This window comes from Hemitrygon akajei, chromosome 5 (assembly GCF_048418815.1).
Source record: "Hemitrygon akajei chromosome 5, sHemAka1.3, whole genome shotgun sequence".
NCBI classification, from domain to species: domain Eukaryota; kingdom Metazoa; phylum Chordata; class Chondrichthyes; order Myliobatiformes; family Dasyatidae; genus Hemitrygon; species Hemitrygon akajei.
This window is the reverse complement of record NC_133128.1, coordinates 47,412,774-47,433,040: the sequence shown is the minus strand read 5'-3', so window position 1 is coordinate 47,433,040 and position 20,267 is coordinate 47,412,774. Positions and strand designations below refer to the sequence as shown.

At 41.7% G+C, this 20,267-nt stretch overlaps 1 long non-coding RNA gene across 1 annotated transcript; it reads left to right on the top strand.

The window, feature by feature from the left end:
- Nucleotides 1-17,404: 17,404 nt before the first annotated feature.
- Nucleotides 17,405-19,923, top strand: LOC140727742 (uncharacterized). The gene is made up of 3 exons (XR_012098907.1): nucleotides 17,405-17,653; nucleotides 18,681-19,041; nucleotides 19,216-19,923. It is a non-coding gene; the product is annotated as an uncharacterized lncRNA (long non-coding RNA).
- Nucleotides 19,924-20,267: the final 344 nt, after the last annotated feature.

Below are 20,267 nucleotides of genomic sequence, written 5' to 3'. Positions count from 1 at the left end.
GGGAAATGGAGAAAAACTTGTCAATGCAGCAAAATGATGGGAAGAATATTTATAGAATGGGATTACTCCGGAGCGCTGGCGGAGATTACAGTCGTAAGGAGGCGGTTCAACAGACAGCTGAGAACATTAAATATGATGTGCTGATGAATCAGAAGCAAGCCTGCAATTTTAGCAAAGTGGTGATGAACAGGTCATTGTGCAATTCAGGCTACAAGGTGGGAGAGGTTTCCCAAAAGACCAAAGATGGGAAATTGATAGAATTGGGTCAAATCTTGAAGTAATAAAGCATCTTGAATTAGCTTGTGATGTAATGTATTACAGGGTGCATGCGTATATCGACAAGTTAATAATGAAACTAACATTGCAGATGCTGGGAGATGCTGGGAGTCTTGAGTAACACATACAAAATGCTAGAGGAACTCAGCAAGCCAGGCAGTACCACTGGAGAGGAATCAATTGTCGATGTTTCAAGCCGAGACCCTTCGTCAGGAGTGATGAAGTGTTAATCACCTTACACATCAGATAAAGATCTTTTCAGCAGTTTCAACTGGATCTGATTTTACCTTGTCCCAATCCTCTTATAACCTTTGCTGAATGAACTGATTTACACTAAGGCAGTGGTTCCCAACGTGGGGCGTAATTTGATTTTTAAGGGGGGCAATTCGAGAATGAGTTATTAACAGTGAATTTTTTCTAGTAAGTCTGTGTGAGTATGAGTGTGTGTGCGAGTTAATACATATGTGTATATACAGTATGCATACATAAAAATACTTGTGTGTATGTACATGTGTAATTGCGTATGTACTGTATATATAGTGTATCACCATCATTACAACCATCAAATGGCTTTCATAATTAAATTAATGAATTGACTGATGTAGGAAGGAACGAATGAACAAGTCCAAACGCGTAAGAAACTCGTACGAGGTCGCGCCAATGCTGCTTTTTGCAGTAGCTTTCGGTTCTTGGTGGTGTGAAGGTGTGTACATTGCGTCATCTCTTTTAAACGGTGTATCTGTCTTTGTATGCTGTAGAAACGAATCGGCATTGTTTTCTTTATTTATTAGTATTATTTTAATATCACTTAATGTTCTTTTTTTTTACAATTTCTTAGTAATTTCTTCCTCAGAACTTTAACAGTCCTTTGGTTCTTTTATTTTTCTCTTTCATGAATGCCATGTTCTTTGGAAGCTTGTTTAAACCAAGTTAATGGTCTTTTAGGCTTCCTCCAGGTGAATAGGAGTTCACCTTTTGAATAATAAGAATTATATATCACCACAGGGGGCATCAGGATTTTAGAGGTGATTAGGTGGGGCATAGCCAAAAAAAAGTTGGGAACCACTGCTCTAAGGCTATGAGACATGTAATCACAGATCTGAACATTATCTCGCTCCTAAAACTAAAAAAAACAAATTGCAGAATATACAATATTTTGCAGAATACGATCCTTAGATTTTGTTATTTTACTACTTTTTAAAATAAAATGATTGCACTGGCAAAGTCAAAAGCATTGCTTTTGCATACTCATTCATTTATGGATGAGTAGATCCATCTTTCCTGCTATTGGTGAAGCTTAAAAGTCAAAATCCCACTGATGGGCTTGACATCATAGTTTACCTCCAATTTTCTGAGGTGACTTATTGAGATGGCTTCAGGTTAGGATAAGGTTATTGAACACAGCAATTGTCTATTATTTAGAAAACATAGAAAACCTACAGCACAATCCAGGCCCTTCAGCCCACAAAGTTGTGCTGACCATGTCCCTACCTTAGAAATTATTAGGCTTACCCATAGCCCTCTATTTTTCTAAACTCCATGTACCTATCCAAAAGTCTCTTAAAAGACCCTATTGTATCTGCCTCCACCACTGTTGCTGGCAGTCCATTCCATACATTCACCACTCTCTGAGTAAAAAACTTATCCCTGACATCTCCTCTGTACCTACTCCCCAGCACCTTAAACCTGTGCCCTGTTGTGGTAGCCATTTCAGCCCTGGGAAAAAAGCCTCTGACTATCCACATGATTAATGCCTCTCATCCTCCGTCGCTCCAAGGAGAAAAGACTGAGTTCACTCAAGCTGTTTTCATAAGATTGTGAAAAGAAAAAAAAAACTGTGCTGGTGAAATTTAAATTGATAAGATCATTTAATGGGCATAAAGACTTTGCTGGATATCAGAGACCTTCAGAAGGCATTTTAGCTCAGCATTAACAGAGGTAAATTGGACTTAATGTAGACTAAATGTAAAAGAAGCCTATAATGGAGGTTTAAGCCTATATGTAAGCTTATAATTGAGGTAATGCTACTCAGCTCTCTACTGAGTCCCACAATTCAGGCATCCTTCATGAAATGGTTGGGAGAACAGTGATTTTTTGAGCTGCTTTGTCGCGTTGGTCTGCAAATTAACAATGCATACATTTTAATGCAGATGAAGCCAAATTTTGGTCACTGAAGGGAAACCTATAACAAGTACGTTTCAACAAAAGGCACGTGTTGTACACTGATTGCTCTGTCACCCATTGCCATTAGAGGCAATTTACAGTCAATTAACATAGCAATCAGCATACATGTGGGATGTGGAAAGAACCAGTGCAACACAGAAAAGCCTGTGTGGTCGGAAGAAAAATGAGCAAAATCCATACAGACAAATATCAGAGATCAGTATCAGCGTGCCTGGAGCTACCTGCCCTATCTGCGGTTTGACTGTATTATTGAAGTTCTGTTACTTTAAAAGGCAACTTCTTATTTTGCACAAATATTAATATTTTTCCATCATAAAACTGCGTGACTCCTGACTCCAACAAGGTCAGCCATCTCCTTTTGTGTGGAATGCAAATGGAAGCTTTTCTTTGATTCACACTCAATTTGTTTACACTAATGCTGCATTTGATCAAATACGCCTCAAGCCCAAGGACAGTTACTCATATCTCACCTTTGGAATTCAGCTCTTAGGTCTACATTCTGAAGTGGCAATATCTCTGAAGATCTATCCTGGGCTCAACATATTGATGAAATTACAAAGAAAGACACAGCAATGGCTGTATTTCATTAGGAATTTAAGCAGATTTAGTATTTTACCAAAGACGCTAGCAAATTTCTACAAATGTAACTTGGAGAGCATTCTAACTGGTTGCATCACCATCTGGTATGGAGGGGTATCAGGACAGGATTGGAAAAAGCTGCAGGAAGTTGCAAACATCCAGGTCCATCATGGGCACCAGCCTCTCCAGCATTTTCAAAGCTGATGCTGCAAAAGGTGGCACCCATCCATCATTAAGGATGCCCATTGCCCAGGACGTGCCCTCTTCAGCAATTGTTATAGCAGTTGTTCATTGTGTCTGACAATGAGAGGAAACCTGTGCGGGGGAGTTTTTAAAGTGGAGAAGTTGATGCACTAGGGCAGTTCCACTCTCAGAAGTCCTGGTTCAGTGGTGTGAACAAGTGTCACAAACTGGTATCTTCCTTGGTTTCTTTCAGTGGATGGCCATAACGTCTTCTGTGCCTTGTTGTGACCTTCATTCTCCCCAGAGCATTGCAGTACAACCTTCCCTGCCATTGGATCTCATCCGGCCAGTCTTCCTTCATTCTGGACCAGTTCTCGTCACTCTTTCCCTTGTAATTTGTCAAAATGGGGGACTTCAAGGCTTCACTGTTGTCATTATCTGCATTCTCCTCTCCACACCACCTTTGGCCACTGTTTCCAACACTAGATCTACGTCCTCATCAAATCTTTGCCACTCTGCTGCCTGGCAGGCTTTGGGCCACCTGATCCACACAGTCTGAGATGTGATGTTGGGAAGCTCAGCTTGCACCAGGCGGAGGCTCTGGGTGCTTCCTGACCCTGCTCCTCCTCTGTCTCACCAGGTTGGGAATCTGCGCATTGTTGTGCTCTCTGTTGCTCTTTACCTTGACCAGTGGATTTTCAAGCCTCTCTGGTTCTTACAAATTTTGCCACAGATGCAAAGTACAGGAGCTTCAGGACCCTCACCACCAGTTCAGGAACAATCATTACTCCTCAACCATCGAACTTTTGAACCAGTGGGGATAACTTCACTCAACGTCGCTTGCCCCATCACTGAACTGTTCCCACAACCAATGGACTTACTTTCAACGGCTCTTCATCTCATGTCTTCAACATTTATTGTTTATTTATTTATTTTTTGTGTTTGCACAGTTTGTTGGCTTTGGTTGTTTGTCCATCCTGTTAGGAACAGTCTTTCATAAATACTCATATTTTTTGGATTTACTGAGTATGCTGGCACAAAAACAAATCTCAGGGCTATATATGGTGATATACATATATGTACTTTGATAGTAAATTTAGTTTGAAATTAAAACTTCAAAAACACTGAATATCTGATTTCTAAAGGACAATTTTTTTGAATAACTATTTCAAGAATGCATGAAGAAAACATATTTCAGTGAATTTGATCTGTCTGTTGCCACTAACTTGCAGAGCATTTAGATTTCATCTGGAAGAACTATAATTTTTCTTGTAGTTTGGTTTGTGGCAGTTTCAATCTGATTTTCTATGCATGCATAGGTTAACCTTTTGAAAGGTTATTGTTGGGGGAATAGTACTTCTCTTAAAAAGACCTGTCTGCGAAAAAACTACACATGACAATGAATAAATAAGGATCAAAATATACAGTACAGTCTGCAAACAAAGCTGAAGCCTGGCCTTGGCAATGAAGTATAATGAGTTGATCTTAATTGCCTTGATATAATTGCCTTGATCTTGGCAATGAAGTATAATGAGTTTTATGGATAGTCAATCAAAGAGGAAGGCTATATTAAATATACTTTAATAAAAGAGGCACAGAAGTTTAGAAAGTAAATTCCAGAGCTGAGGGATTTTATACGTAATAGTATGGGACCAGTCATGATGTATTGATGAAGATCAGTGATGTGGAGCATTTTCCCCATTTTGAGCACTGGTACTGGAACAGGTTGATACCACACAGTCTGTTACATCATCTGGAACCAGCGTGCTGAAGAAACTGGCTTGATCCGTTCTTTGTTGTTCAGGTTCTTTGTTTGCAAAAGGAGCCAGGCACCACTTCATTATCTATTTCACCAATATGCAGAGCCCTTTGAGCACGATGTATGTAGATTAACTGTCTAACTGTGCTGCCCGCCATTAGTGCCATAAATGGAAATGTCCCCCCTCCTGATAATGAAAATTATTGTTTGCAATAAAGTCCCAGGAAGTTCACTGCCACACTTCCAATAAAATGCCAGTTTTTGATTCTCACAGCTTTGTACCTACTGAATGTCAAAGGCAGACCAAGCGCAGAGGAGTTGATTTTATATTCTAAGAAAATAGTTTTGAATGGGTTCTATTTGGAAGCAAGACAGCAATACAGACTGGTATAAGCAGCATACCTCAATAATGGAAACCTTTCCTATTGCACTTAGTGAAAAGGTAATCTAGTTTTGTCAACTAATCAGAATCTAAACAAATCAAAGCAAAAGACAATGGATAAAGTTCCATTTGGTGAATTACATCAATACAATAAATAGATTTGAATTTGGTCTAAAGGAAGAGATTAGGGTGTGCTCAAGCAGATAAAAACAATGTTGGCATCCTCAATATTCATGAACATTTATCAGGCTAACAATGAAGTCTCGATTGAGCAATACAACCTGAAGTGTTTTACTTCCTTTCTGTTTCCAGTTGGTTTTTTCACTCCACATGGTGTGTAATACGATTGCCAGAGATATTTGCCAGGTAATTTTTTTCCCTGTCGGATACTATGCCCTCATTTAGTGGGCTGCCAGGAACTGCAAAAGGGATACATGCGATACTCCTCCCTTAAAATGCCCTCCATTCTATTCGTAGTTGTCATTTCCTCTAATTAGTAAGACTGAGAAACAAAACTTGCCAATATGCCTTAAGCACAGATGGATGAATGCTTGCCACATTATCTGATATCCATGAATACCAGTCTTCAATAGTCTGAAATACAAGCAAATTAATCTCCTCTACGAATATGGATTCTGAATTACATTTAGGATAGTGTAATATCAGACTTCACTTTGTATTTAAGTTTAATTTTTAAAATTATATACGACTCTTTAACATGGTAAAACATCCAAAGATGCTTCAATGCACGTTATTCAGCCAGAGATTGGCAACAAGTCACACAGGGCATTGGGACAGGTATTCAAAAGCTCAGGGTAAATAAGTAAATCTTAGGGAATGACATAAAAATGGTTGAGAAGTAGGAATGTTTAGGAATAGGATCCCAGAGCTTGGCACCTGGGAGTTAAAGGTACAGCACAATATAGCTCACACATGTGTACGATTGTGGAACTGGATTAGAGCTTGGAGCATGAGTAAATAAATAACAAGGAACAATTAATGAATAAAGTGTCTTTAATAAGTAATTTTCACAAAACTAAATGTTTTAATTAACAAATGTAGAACTACATTAAGGGATAATATAGTAATTTGATGTAAGTTAGGAATTTGGCAGAATCCCTGTTTTATGTTCCACCCAATGTTATTTGTCACTGATGTCAATAAAGAACAAGAATTGGACAAGGTGCAAAAATAGCATTGTGCCAGATCACATCAATTTATCAGAGGGCAGCTTAGATTAAAATTAAGTCTGTTGCTTCATTGTGTGTATGGTAGTTCAACACACAAGAGCGACTTTGTAGACTGTGAATGTGTGCCTGGAATTTCCAGCCTGCAGGTAATGTTATTGGAGTACAGTATTGTTAACCAATAGCATGGTGAATCAGTGTGGGGAGGAATCGTCCTATATCACTTTGCTATTTTATATGTAAGGGGCAGAAGAGGCTCACGTCTCTCTGCATGTGTGCATATGCTCGTCAGATGTTTGACACTGAACCAGGGCATTCACAGCATTGGTTTCATTCCTGATCTCAAGACTAGCTTCATTATCCGTTCCATAACTCGGATCATGTGTTTCCACCTTCGTCACATGGCCCAACACCACCCATGACAACAACCCTGCTATTTTTGCACCTTTCCAAAATATACTTCTCAATATGATCCCCAGTGCATAGGGAAGAGGGAGGGGGAGGGGCCTTTCGAATACTCCCACTGGAGTGATTGCTCTCCTCATGCTTCTGACTGACTCAGTACAGCATCCCTCCATGACATTCTCCCTTTCTGCAGCTGTGATACTATCCCTGATTAGCAATGCCACTCTCCCATCCCTGTCCCTTTTGAAACTTCTAAATGCTGGACCATTCCTGGCCCACCTAAGTGAAGCTACTGAATCTTTAGAACTGACTGTCTCCAGGCATTTTGCCATCCATTAGTCCATCATTCAAGATCCTGATGTCCATGTCCTAACTTGCACAAACTATTATTTACTGTTGTAGTCACTTACGTAAATTGGCTTCCAGATAAACAACACTAACTTTAAAATTCTCAGTTTCCTTCATGGACTTGCCATCCCTTATCGCTACCAAGTTCAGCTCCGATTTTCCTGCGTACAGCTTTCAGAAATCCTGATGGCCCAGCATCTGGCCCTCTTGTTCATCTGGAGTATGGTCCATGGTCCAAAGTGTGAACAAGAGTATGTCTAGAGCTGAGGAACTGAAGTTCTGCTTGGGCCAGACCAGCTGAGGTCTTATGGTACTTGTATATGCCCTGGTCTCTTTAAATTCAGAAAGTCTACATCGGAAAATTAATTGAACAACTATGTAATGTGTGTTTTTTGAAAAAACAACACATTCAGGTATTAACATCCAATAGTATGGAAACTATGCTAGTCTGCCACTACCTGAGATGCAGTGGTACCGAAATATCAGATTTTTACTGTAGTTTCCTCAGCTCTCTCCATACTCCCAGTTGTGGCCACCCATTCATTCCGAAAGTTACTTTTACTATTGATGCTTGTGCCTTTGACAGCTAACATCCTAAGATTCAGCAATTTTCCCCCTAACCATCTCTGCCAGTCCAACTTGCTTTCTTCCTTAAGTCTTCCTCTTTTATTTTGTTCAGCTGTGAGCATGTCCTGTATTAAACTGTGTTTGGTGGAACCTTCGTGAGGTGCCACAGGATGTTTAACTGCAGTAAAACTATGGAGTCATGACTCAGGAGAATAGGCCTTTTGGCCTACACTGTCCTTGCTGACTATCTATAATACCCCATTTTCTAGTATTTGCCCCTACTGAGTATCAGGTACTCCTTTAAGTAATTTTTCAAACTTTGTGAGTACTTACTTCCACACTCACTTGGGCAGTGTCCCAGATTGCAACAACCCTCGAGGCTACTATAAAAATACAAGTTATTGGCAGAATTTAATTAATGGAAATGGACTGGTGAAGTATTTTGCTACTCCCCGTTTACCAAACATCAAATTTAAGTAGAAATCAAAGCTACACAAACAGTCCACTGACTTATCTGACAAAGCCAATATAAAAGTGAACCACACAGACAGCTGGTTGCAGAATCAATGACCAGTCCAAGTTAAATTTACTTGGGGAGAGTTTATTTTAAACACGGTCTTTCTTGTAGAAGACGACGTTGGTTTGATTCCTGCTAGCATGAGGGAAAGTGCAAATGACAGGGCACAAGCGTTTTGAGTTCCTCTGCTCTCATCCTGCCTCGTCTCCTCCCTACCTGCCAAGTTATCTGCTGGCACTGGCTGCTAGGCAATGGCATTCCAGATAGCCACGGAGCCAAAGTAACAAGGCCCGTGCAACTGCAGCTCAGTACCAGTCTGTAGCCGCAGGAGAGGTGGTGCAAAGCAGAAAGGAAGTTTCCTGATGGTGTGAAAAGAGAAGTTGCTTTTCGGACTCGGACCCTGAATTGTGTTGGTAGATTAGTGCTGACTGTGTTTGCCACGGACGCACTGAAAATCTGAATCCGCTCCATGACTTAAAGATGATTGTTAAAGTTAGGCCCGGAACTCAGAGCTGACATTTGATACTGGCACATGATGATGAGTGACTGGGTTACTGACACAGCGACAGCTGCAGGTTTGGAGAATGACAATTGAGTCAAATAACAACACCTGGAGCCCACCCTCATCCCAGTGCCACCACAATTCCCTTCACCCATATTTACATTCAATGCTCTGCTTATGAAGGCATACCTCAGCATTGACAGCAATGTTTTAAATTGCTTGAAGATGTCAGAATATTTGAGTTCAAGGTCATGAGGCGCTTTCAGGTACTTTTATCACTTCAGAGTGATGATACAAGCGGGAATACTGAGCTCCTCGTGTCCAAATCATTAAATTCCTTGTTGGCCTTTTCTACTCTTAAAACATTAATTTTATAAACTTCAATCTGCACAAGAAGTCTACCTCACTGAGTTAGTTTGCAAAAGGATTCCACACAGCTCCCTGAAACTCTGTTCCCCTGTTGGAATTGCTTTTATTGTGCAAAAGTCTAATGATCACATCAGGAGATCTGAATATACAGAGTCCTTGATAGCTGGAATTTCCGGTCAAGATGGCACTGAGATGTAGTGTCTGTCAATATTGTGGCTCAGACTTACAGGAGTTATTTTTAGGTTCATAAGGATGGTTTGGGGGACAACGTGGGGAGTTAGATGTCAGGTTTGGGGTTAGGTGCAGGGTTGAGGGAGAGTAAAGAGATCAGGGACAGAACCAGTGTTCGGAGTCCAGGTCAGAGCACTTCGTGGTCAAAGTTCAGCGATCCCAGTGGTCAGGTTGGCAGGCACTGAGGAGACCAATGGTCCCCAGGTCAGCGAGTCCCCAGTTGGAGGTCCTTACCGGTGGTAGTCATAGGGCCGTCAAACACCCCCTCCCTGAGGTTAGTGAGTTCCCAGGTCAGAGGTCATGCAAATCCAGAAGTCAAGTCCCGAAATTCAAACCTGTGATGGCCAAGTCCTGGGATCGAGGTCTGAAGGTCAAAAACGGGGTCGAGGCACGAAGGTCAAAGTCCTGTGATCCTGGAAGTCGGATTGGCAGGCGCTGAGGACAGAGGCCAGCAATGCCCAGGTTGGCAAGTCCCAGGTCACTGGAACACAAGGGCATTACAATGTCTGGTGACCCCGCATTGGAGATTGGGGGTCAATACCCAGTGGTCAACAAAGTCCAGAGGGCAAAGCTGAATAACAAAGTTTAGAGCGTGGTGAGTCCAAAGGTCAAAGGCCAAAGTTGGCGTGTCAGGAGGTCAGATGCCTAATGTTTGCCAATTTGTGAGTCCATGCCAGGGAGTGGAGGTCGGAGGCCTGATGTTTGTGAGTCTCAGAGTCCAGGGCATAGACAGGAAGCCTGGAGACAGCCTATCCTGGGATGGGATTCATGTCTGTGTGTGAGTGAGCGGGTGGGAAATGTTGCTTGTTTTGATGTTGTTGCCTTGTTTGATTTTGTTGTTGTTGTTGTTGTTGATGCCTGTGGTATTCTGCTGAACTATGTGGGCATGCTCTGTTGGAGCCAGAGCGTGTGACGACATCCGGGTGCGTTGGTTGTTAATGCAATGGACGCATTTAGTTGTGAGATTTAATGCGCATGTAATACGTAAACCTGAATCTGAATCTGATTGAAGTTGAAATTCAATGCAAATAAATGCATAAACCTGGTATATTTCATAAAAATTGTGTTGCTGCCTCCATCAGAAACTGAACGCAATCACTCCTGCTGCTCCTCATGGTCCTGTCAAGTTATTTACATAATATTAAGCTCCTTTCCATTCACACTTCTTGGGATAAGCAGGTCACCCACTCCATTCTCTTCTGGCTCAAGTGTAGATACTTTCTAATATAGAGAGGAAATCCACCTAGCAGCAAAGATCAAGTCTATCACCTGTGTGTTTTGCTCTGCTTTGGACATAGCATGATCTGTCGACATGCACTATCTGACCTGAAAGCTCCGCCTTATGGTTTCCTGCAAAACCTGAGACATATGGAGCATTTGGTTCAATGATACACCCATTGCATTTACCTTGCTGACTAGAATAAGACACAGTATAATAGAAATGAATAGCAGTTACTGTAATGCCTTACAGTGTCAGCTGTAAGGTTAGAGTTTAATTCACGATGCTGGCTGTAAGCAGTTTGTATGTTTTCCCCATGACTGCATGGGTTTCTTCTGATTTCTTCCCCCATTTCAAAAAGATGTACAGCTTAGGGTTAGCAAGTTATGGGCATGCTATGTTGGTTCCAGAAGCATGCGACACTTGTGGCTAGCCCAGCTCATCCTCAGACTGTGCTGGTCTTTGATGCAACTGGCACGTTTCACCATAGGTTTAGATATTTCAATGTGCATGTGACAAATGAAGCTAATCTTTGAATGAAGGAATGTTTTGTGCTCTGGTTTTACTAAAATACTTGCTAAAATTCCAGAGTCGTGATACAATGATAAAACATGTTTTTTCAAAAAAAGACAGGAATAGAAATCTGGGCAGATTCAATGAGGACTGGATGCCTCCCAGGTGGAAATATCACTGATATCATTGCTTCACCATGAATTTATTCCAGCTCGAAGGTGTGAAATAACAGGTGGCCACTCAAGGATTAGCCAGACATGGGTGTTGAACCAGCAGAGAAGGCCAAATCTTGAGGCAGTGCAAGGAGAACGGTGTAATTCAAGGAGTGGGAGCAATGAGTTCTAAATTGCCTCTAATTTGACCAAAATAGGCTGAAAATGGAAGCAGCCACCAGATGAAGTGGCTGTGACAGATACAATAATAAAATTTATAGACACCTAGACAGGTACATGTATAGGAAAGATGTAGACGCATGTGGACCAAATGTGGGCAAATAAGGCGGGTTTAGATGGCTGTCATGGTTGGAATGGATGAGTTGGGCAAAAGGGCCTGCTGATGCATTGCATGACTCTGACTCTACAATAAATTATACCTAACCTGTGCTTGAGCTCTCTAATTTAGCACGCAAACAAGTTCAAATCACACCAACAGCATTTTGATTCAGAATTGTTGCCTAAAACAGAGATTTCAACAGCTGAGCCTTGTTAACACACCTCCCAATTAGTGTCTTTTATTTTAGAAATCTTTCACCAACTAACCCCCTATAAGTCATTGCATTTAAGATTATGAATCCAACTTCATAAGTGAACACTCCATCCTAATAGGAGCTTGTGGATTATCTGCTTGCCCAGCCTCCAGCATAATGAGGAACCTGAGAGGTTATTTACGGTCTTGTTGAGGCCAAATCACAGCTTGAAGTCGAACTGTTGCGGCCCATTTAATGGGAGCCTAGTTACTGCAGGAACAGCTCCATACAATGTGGGGAAGGAAAATGTGAAGAAACTCTCATCAACTTCCTTTGGAATATGAAAGGGTTGGAACATAAGCCTCTAACTCAAAATGGAGCCAAAAAGCAGCCAGAAAGGAGCTGTATTTCAACACTATATATTTTCAGCATCAAGTTGACAATACTGTAGATGAACTTCAGATTTTTAAAAGGCCAGGAGGAAAGAAAATGAGGTCGTTTTGGGAGGGTTAACTCTGGAAGAGATCTGATGTTGCTGCTTTTATTGACACACGATGGTGGATTCTATAGACTACAGAAGTCAAGTGTTACGTTCAATCTTGTGTCTAGACGGATGGAATGAAAACTGGGGTACAGGGGATAAACCTGGCGGCTCATTTAGAGTCATGCGGATCTGAGAAACGCCAACTGTCTCAGAGTCTCTCTGGTTTTATATCAGTGTTTTTTCTTGTGTGGACTTTTACTTTTTGAAAATAACCTGTTTCCTCAGCGGCTTTGATTTTGCAAATGAAAGGTCTGCAGCTTTAATTTTCCACACGCAATCAGCAAGCAGCAGCCGGCTACTTTCTTTCTGCTTCTGGCACTACTGCAGCCGAGGAGCACAGACCTGGGAGGGAGGCTGAGCCTCTCTGGCAGTGCTATGCTGAGTCAGCATGAGGTGCTTTGCCTGCTCAAGTATAGCACAGGTTAAATGAAGGGTAAAAACCTCCTGCTTTGTACTACTTGACAAATCAGGTTCAGCCAGAAAAGTACAACTTCAGGTCAGGAACCAATGTTTCCAGCCCCTAGAACTGCTGTTTTATTGACGTCAATCATCAGTTACATTCCTAACACAGAGGTAAGCACTGACAAAGAAGCATGCGGCTCATGAGACTGATATGCCGTATAACCAGTTCCATCCAAGATTAGAGGAGACGAATAAAATATTTCTTCATCCTTTTTTGTCTGAATTGTTTAGAATGGCTTTGACAATAGGAATAGAGGGTTTCATTTCACCCTGTGTCCAGAGTGACAGTATGAAAAGCATGGGTGTGAGGAATAAATGGGACTGCTCATTCACAGAGCGAGCACTGGCGCGAGTGGCTGGACGTCTGTCTTGAGTTTCTGTAGCGACACACACAGAATGCTGGAGAAACCCAGCAGGTCAGGCAGTGTCAATGGAGAGGAATAAAGAGCCGACGATTCAGGCCGGACCCTTCATCGGGACTGGAAGAAGCCAGAATAGTGAGTTTCTGTTGGTCTGTAGCAGCTGATATGCTCACCCTAAATCTTTGGAAGATCTTGATTGAACCAGTCAACGCTGTTCCTACAAGCATTTACGTCATCATTGTCAAAAAATGCAGTTGCGATCCCAGTATCATTTTCATCTCTAATATATACCGGTAGTTACTGTTAACTCCTCTCTCTACCGTAAATACGAACTACAGCAGCTGGGTAATTACAGTGATCTCCATTAAAAAGCTTGTTTCAATTCCACTCAGCTTGTGGAAAACTGGAGTCAGAAGAGATTTAATTCTTTAAAAGAATGGAATGTTGCTCCGTCTACATCCTCCCACATCACTCATAATGCCAATATACAGTATAAGTTAAAGATATTTGGGAAGATTTTTATCTTGATAAGTTCTGCAAAACATTGCAGTCAGCAGCAATAATGCTTTTAAATCCCACACCTTACAATTGAACCAAAGCATTAATCTAGATCAAAGGGAAACACAAATTAACAGAAACAGTAATTTCATGTTCAGAGCCCAGCGAAATTTGGGCTTGAAGAGCCAAGTGCTGTGATTCCTGCAGCCCTAGGAGTCAAAAGGAGAAATGGAAAAAGATGGCATTTGCTCTTTTGGTCCTTTAACTGTTAACGGTACCTTCCACCTCCCAATCTTTACATCTAGTAGAGTGGACGCAAACTCAGTGAATGTATTCTGTGACCCTCCAACACCTCACTAGGAGCCCCTCAAAGTAAGTTCAAAGTTCAAAGTAAAGTTTATTATCAGAGTGCATGTCACCACATGCAACCCCGAGATTCCTCTTCTGCGGGTATACTTAGCAAACGTCTTCTTTCTAAAGGAGGTGTCTCCTGCAAGTGATGCTCATGCAGCTCAGACAGCATCTACTGACGTTAGATTCAGAAAGGAAAAACAAAAGATTATTTAAATATGCTGGGGTTTTTTTTTCTGTAAATGTGCATCTTCCTCAAATCTGAACTCTCCAAAATTAGGCTTGTATCCTAACTTGGATCAATCCTGTTTGTTAATGACCCCTGGACTTCTCGCTTTACAAGGTCTTCCGGTCTGACCAGTTCATGTTATATTTTCAGTAGTGTTTCATCTTGTCTCTAATCTCCTTTAGCCACGCAGCTCTGAGGTATCCACTAACAGTTTATTTTTTGCCAGGCTTGTTTTCCTGCTAGGCCATGACATTCTCCATTCCACCATTAGCAGCCAGACGTTAAGCTGTCCAGGTTCACCATGCACACTCATTTCACCCCCACCCCATCCCAGGACATTTCCACACCACCAATGTGGTGGCCCTTTAATCTTGTTGTGTTCTCATAAGTCTTGACTGATGAGAGCTTCCAGTGGATTTAATTACTTAGATCAGAGCCAGGAGATATTTGCTGCTTGGTTGAGCAGCATATTCCAGTCAGGAATGGATAACATCATGACAAAAGAGTCCAAATGATGCAGTCTGTTTTTACCTGAGCTGGGAGGAGCAGCTGCACCTGGTTTCTTGGCTTTCTTTGAGGTCTATTGGCTTTTCAAGCTGCTGTGCAGTTGAATGACAAAATGCCGTGTCTTGTAAAAGTATTTGGCCCACAACCCTTTGTTCACATAAATGAGTATTACAACCAGGATTTTGATCAATTTAACTGAGAATTTTTATTTATGAATCACAATGTCCCCTTTCCCCCCCACAGTAGAGCCGAAAAAACAGCTGTAAATCATGAAAACTAAAAATTCAAATACTGAAGTATCAGGAAGTACTCATTCCACTTTGATTAGTCTCTCTCTCTCTCTCTCTCTCTCTCTCTCTCTCTCTCTCAGCTATTACAGACAGTTGTCTTTTTGGATAAGTCTCTATTAATTTTGCACAGCATGATGGATCAAGATTTGTCCATTCCTCCTTGCAAAATTGCTCAAGCTGTGCCAGGTTAGTTGGGGAGTGGCGGTGGACAGCAATCTTGAATTCTTGGCAGAGATGTTCATTCAGTTTAAGATCAGGAATCTGCCTGGACCACTCAAGGACATCAGTTTTCTTCATATGAAGCCTCTGCACGATTGTTCTGGCAGTATGCTTTGGGTTGCTGTCCTGCTGAAAGATGAACTACCTCCCAAGCATAAGCTTTCTGGCAGAGGTTGGTAGGTTTTTGTCCAGGATCTCTCTGTATTTAGCAGCGTTCATCTGCCTGTCAACACTGACCAGATTTCCAGTCCCTGGTGATGGAAAGATAGCATGATGCTACCTCCAGCATACATCACAGTAGGGATGATGTTATCTGGCTGCTATGTAGTACTGTATTAGGTTTACGCCACATGTACCGCTTAGTACTGAGGTCAAAAAGTTCCACTTTAGTTTCACCCAGACACAAGACTTTCTTCCACATCAAACCCAGAGTTTGATGGCTCTGGGCCTCTACTCACTGGAATTTAGAAGAATGAAGGGTGACCTCATAGAAACCTATCGAATGTTGAAAGGTCACCAAGGAGAATCTGTGGAATTTGTTGCCACAGGTGGCTGTGAAAACCAAGTCATTGGGTATACTTAAGGCGTAGGTTGATAGATTATTGATTAGTCAGTACGTGAAGTGATACGGGCAGAAAGCAGGAGAGGGAATATGGATCAGCTGTGATGAAATGGTGGAGCAGACTCGATGGGCCAAATGACCTAATTCTGCTCCTATATCTTATGGTTCTATCTTTACAGTGTCTCCTAAGTTACGCTTTTCAAAGTCTTCACAAGCAGGGATATGCTTTTGCTTTTAGCCAGGACTTCTTCCTTGCCACTCCTCCATAAATACCGTTTTTGTGCAAAGGTTTAGAGATTGTGGAGCCATGAACTTCATCTCCAGTTGCAGCCACTGACCTGCAGCTCACTCAGAGTAACTGTTGGCAATACATACCCTCTCTTACAAATGCCATTCTTCTCCGGTGACTAAGTTTAGAGGGGCAGCCTGACCTAGGCAGTGCGGCTGTGGTTTCATTTTTTTCCCCACATTTTCAAGATTGACTGCACTAGGTTCAAGTTATTCAGTGCCTTTGAGATGGTCTTGCACCCTTCCCCAGATTTATGCTTCTCTATTAACATTCCTTCTGTCTTCATTTTGGTTTGCTCTTCTGTTAAAAATTTACTGTACTGGTGGACCTTATGGAGAGAATGGGAGGACATGTCTTCTCATTTTTACAGGTACAGAAGCCTGAAGGCCCACACTCACTGATTCAGGACCTGCTTCCTCCCCTCTGTCATCTGAATGGACATTGAACCCATGAGTACTGATTCCTAAATAGACATTGAACCCTTGAATACTAGCTCATTTTAAAATTATTTCTGGTTTTTCACTCTTATTTTTAAGTTAACTACTTAATATACATATGTACTTACTGTAATTTATTTATTTTTTCTATATTTATCATGGATAGCAAATTTCACGACCTATGTCGGTGATATTAAACCTGATACTGATTCTGATTCTTATTAAGAATTCATTGAAGTTAGGTGATCCTCCAGTTTTGTACATTAACAAATCGGGTGAGTTGTTGAGGTTATATACAGTACTGCACCCGGGGGAAGTAATTACAAAGTGGATGAATACTTTCTCAACCTCACAATTCTGGTTTTTAATTTTTAGTAAATTGTTAACCGGTTTTGGATTTTTAAATTTGGTCAATGTTTTGTAGATTGGCTCAAAATCCTACTTCAATATATTTTACATTTCGAAAATGAGAGAATAAAATGTGAAAGTAGTTGTGGGGGCAGAATACTTTCTCAATGTACTGTACATTTGGGTTCTGAATCACACCCTGACTTTCAAATTTCAGCTGTTGCCCTTGAAGGTTAAGTAGAATGGGCCTGATTAAATAGCAGTGAGGTCACAGCAAGCCTTTTAGCCACAGACACTGTTCTCATCAGTGAAGAGGGGATAAAACCTGGAATAATTTATTCTAGGAGAAGCGAATGATCAAGCTGTATAGTTGGCACTTGAATGTGATGTGTATTTGTGCAGTGATTCGCCTGAGTGAGAATTTCTCCGGCTACTGTGACTGTCCATGTTTCCCAAGCTCAGTACAAGGGTTGACGGAGAGTAATGTGACAGGTTGGGTTCCTCCCAGTGCAGTGGCTCCAAACAATTGCACACAACCTCCAGAATGTCAGCAGCACTTACTTTCACTGAAGCACGCCGACATGAAATAATTTAAAAAGAAAATTGCCAATTACCGTGCTAAAGGAAAAATTCTGTCACTGCCACCCAGGTAATCATTTCTCTTTCACCAATTTATTTTCCTTTCAGATTTTTCCTTTAACTCTCTGCCGTTTGCAGGTATACTGCAGCTGGTCTTTCTCCGAGTTTGGACAACAGTCAAGTAATCTGACCCTTTGGCACTGAGTCTTGAAAGGCATTTGAAAGTACGTGGAGATAGATAGGAGGGGTTTGGTGGGAAATAGACTACGCCCTATTCTGGCAAATGGGAGTTAGTTCATTGAGACCATGGTCAGCAAGGGTGAGATGGGCTGAAGGGCCTATTTCTATGCTATATTGCTCTACAAGTTGCTTTATCGTTATGGCAGCACAGCAGGGTTAATTCTCACTCCCATCCAGTTCATGGTGAATGTCTCCTGGCTTCTGAACTCTCTCATTTTTAAATTTGCCTCCTTTACTTTATTCCACTCCACCCCTTGTTCCCTACCCCTACCCAATAAAAGTTGCATTTGAACCTTTAATTCATGAAATGATTATAAGTTTCTTGGGAAACTGTCCAGTTGCAAACCTCTCCTCTTTCCACTGAGTTATCTTTCTCAGCTCCCACTCGAAGACCCAAATCTCTCCCACCTACCAGCCTTGGCAACAGTGATTCTGTCACGAAGAAAAGAATTTCGGTTCCAGGCTACCCTCTACTGGCCAGAGTGAGGTACTGAATTAGCTGTCTGTACAATTTTTGCTTCTGACTCGTGCTCACTCATTCCCTCGTTCTTCCCTTGCCCTCTTCGGGCTCCTTGTTTTTGAAAGGAGCTAACCAACTCAGCAGAAGGCTTCGGAAACCACATCTCAGTGGGAATGTATGTGGAGAGGTCATTTAGTATTGTTCTATCCTGAATCAACATATCTTAGTGTTAGGACTGAAGGAAGGCTTCTTTACACACCAGAGAAGAGCAAGCTTGATCTATGATGTCTGTTTCTGCTGATTTTAGTGCATTGAAACAGTTGATTACACGTTTCATTTAAATAGGGCCTGCAGCCCATTAGATTGCTGAGACTATTGTCTTCTCTTTCTGTTACAGTATCACGATCTTTCTTAAATACTTTAAAGATTTAGCTTTTTCCATCACATGTACATTGAAACATTGAATCATACAGCGAAACGCATCGTTTGTGTCAAATCAAATCAGCGAGGGTTGTGATGGGCAGCCTGCAAGTGTTACCATGCTCCCGTAGCAGGCCCACAACTTACTAACCCCAGTTGTAGGTCTTTGGACTGTGGGAGGAAACTGAAGCATCTGGAGGAAACCCAAGCAGTCAAACTCCTCACAGGCAGTGGCGGGAGTTGAATTCGGATCGGTGATCGCTGGCGCTGTGAAGCAACGCACTAACCGCTAAGCTAGCATGCCACTTGGAGTACTTTCAGCTCGGCCAGTCTCCCAGGTAGGACACTCTAATCTTTGTGTAAAGATTCCCTCGGGCAGTCTCTCCCACATTTGTCCCTCTATTGCCAAATGTGAATCCTCAAAGCCACTGGCCTGGTGAGCTTAAAGCATTTCTTATCCTTTGTTCTGGCATGTGGAATCACCTGTTTTCATTTCTCCTACTTGTTGTTAGCAGGTGATGGTGCTATGGCATTGTTTGTGAAGCCCACACTTGACCATCTACTGGTTTGGAGCGTTCTGGGAAAACTGAGCTGACGATGAAGAAGGATTGGTGACATACATTCAAGTCAAAGTGATGTGTGGTTTGGATATTTCTACAATTGACTTCTTTTCTGGTAGTCTAGATATAATATAAAATGCAAAAAGGAAAGAAGTCCTTGCAGGTGAGTTGAAACTTTAGTTACATTACGATTTGATACGATCATTGTTCATTTGCCTCTGGCTTCAATTCCTCTTCTGTGCCAGTTTCCCTCTGCCTTTCAACAATGTATTTCAACTATCTCCACTAATCTATTCTCCACAACCCTTCAGGGAAAAGAATTCCAGAGACTCCCTACTCTGAGAAGTAATTCCTACACAGTCCAGACATGAATGACCACTCCCTTATCTAGTAACCATATCAACCTCATTTGAGATTCCTCCACTGAAGGAAATACTCAACATCTATCTTATCAGCACTTTGTATAATATCACTCCTTAATCTTCTAAACTCCCAAAAATGCTGATCTAACTTTTTAGCTTTTCCTGTAAGAACGCCCTCATTAAAGGAATTTGCCCACTGCAATGCCTCAAGTGTCAGTATATCTGTTCTTAATCAAGGGGACCAAAACCAGATTCTGTATTCCAGGTGCGGCTTTGTTAACGTTCTGTATTTTTAAACTCTGTGCACTTTAGAATAAAGGTGGATGTGCTAGCTGCTTCTCAAAGATGAACTATTAGCTTTCTTTGTCACGTATACATTGAAACATACAGTAAAATGCTTCGCTTGTGCCTGGGCTGTGCTGGGGGCAGCCCGCAAGTGATGCCACACTTCCTGCACCAGCACAGCGTGCCCACAACACCGAGTTCACTCTGTACACTCTCTGGCAGGAAGTGTATTTGATGGAACCCCCCCACTGAGCTTGCACAGTACAGGCATGATCCACTGGCAAAAGAAGGAATGGAAATTTGCATCGTTCACCACTTAAGACCATATGACATAGGAGCAGAATTAGGCCATTTGGC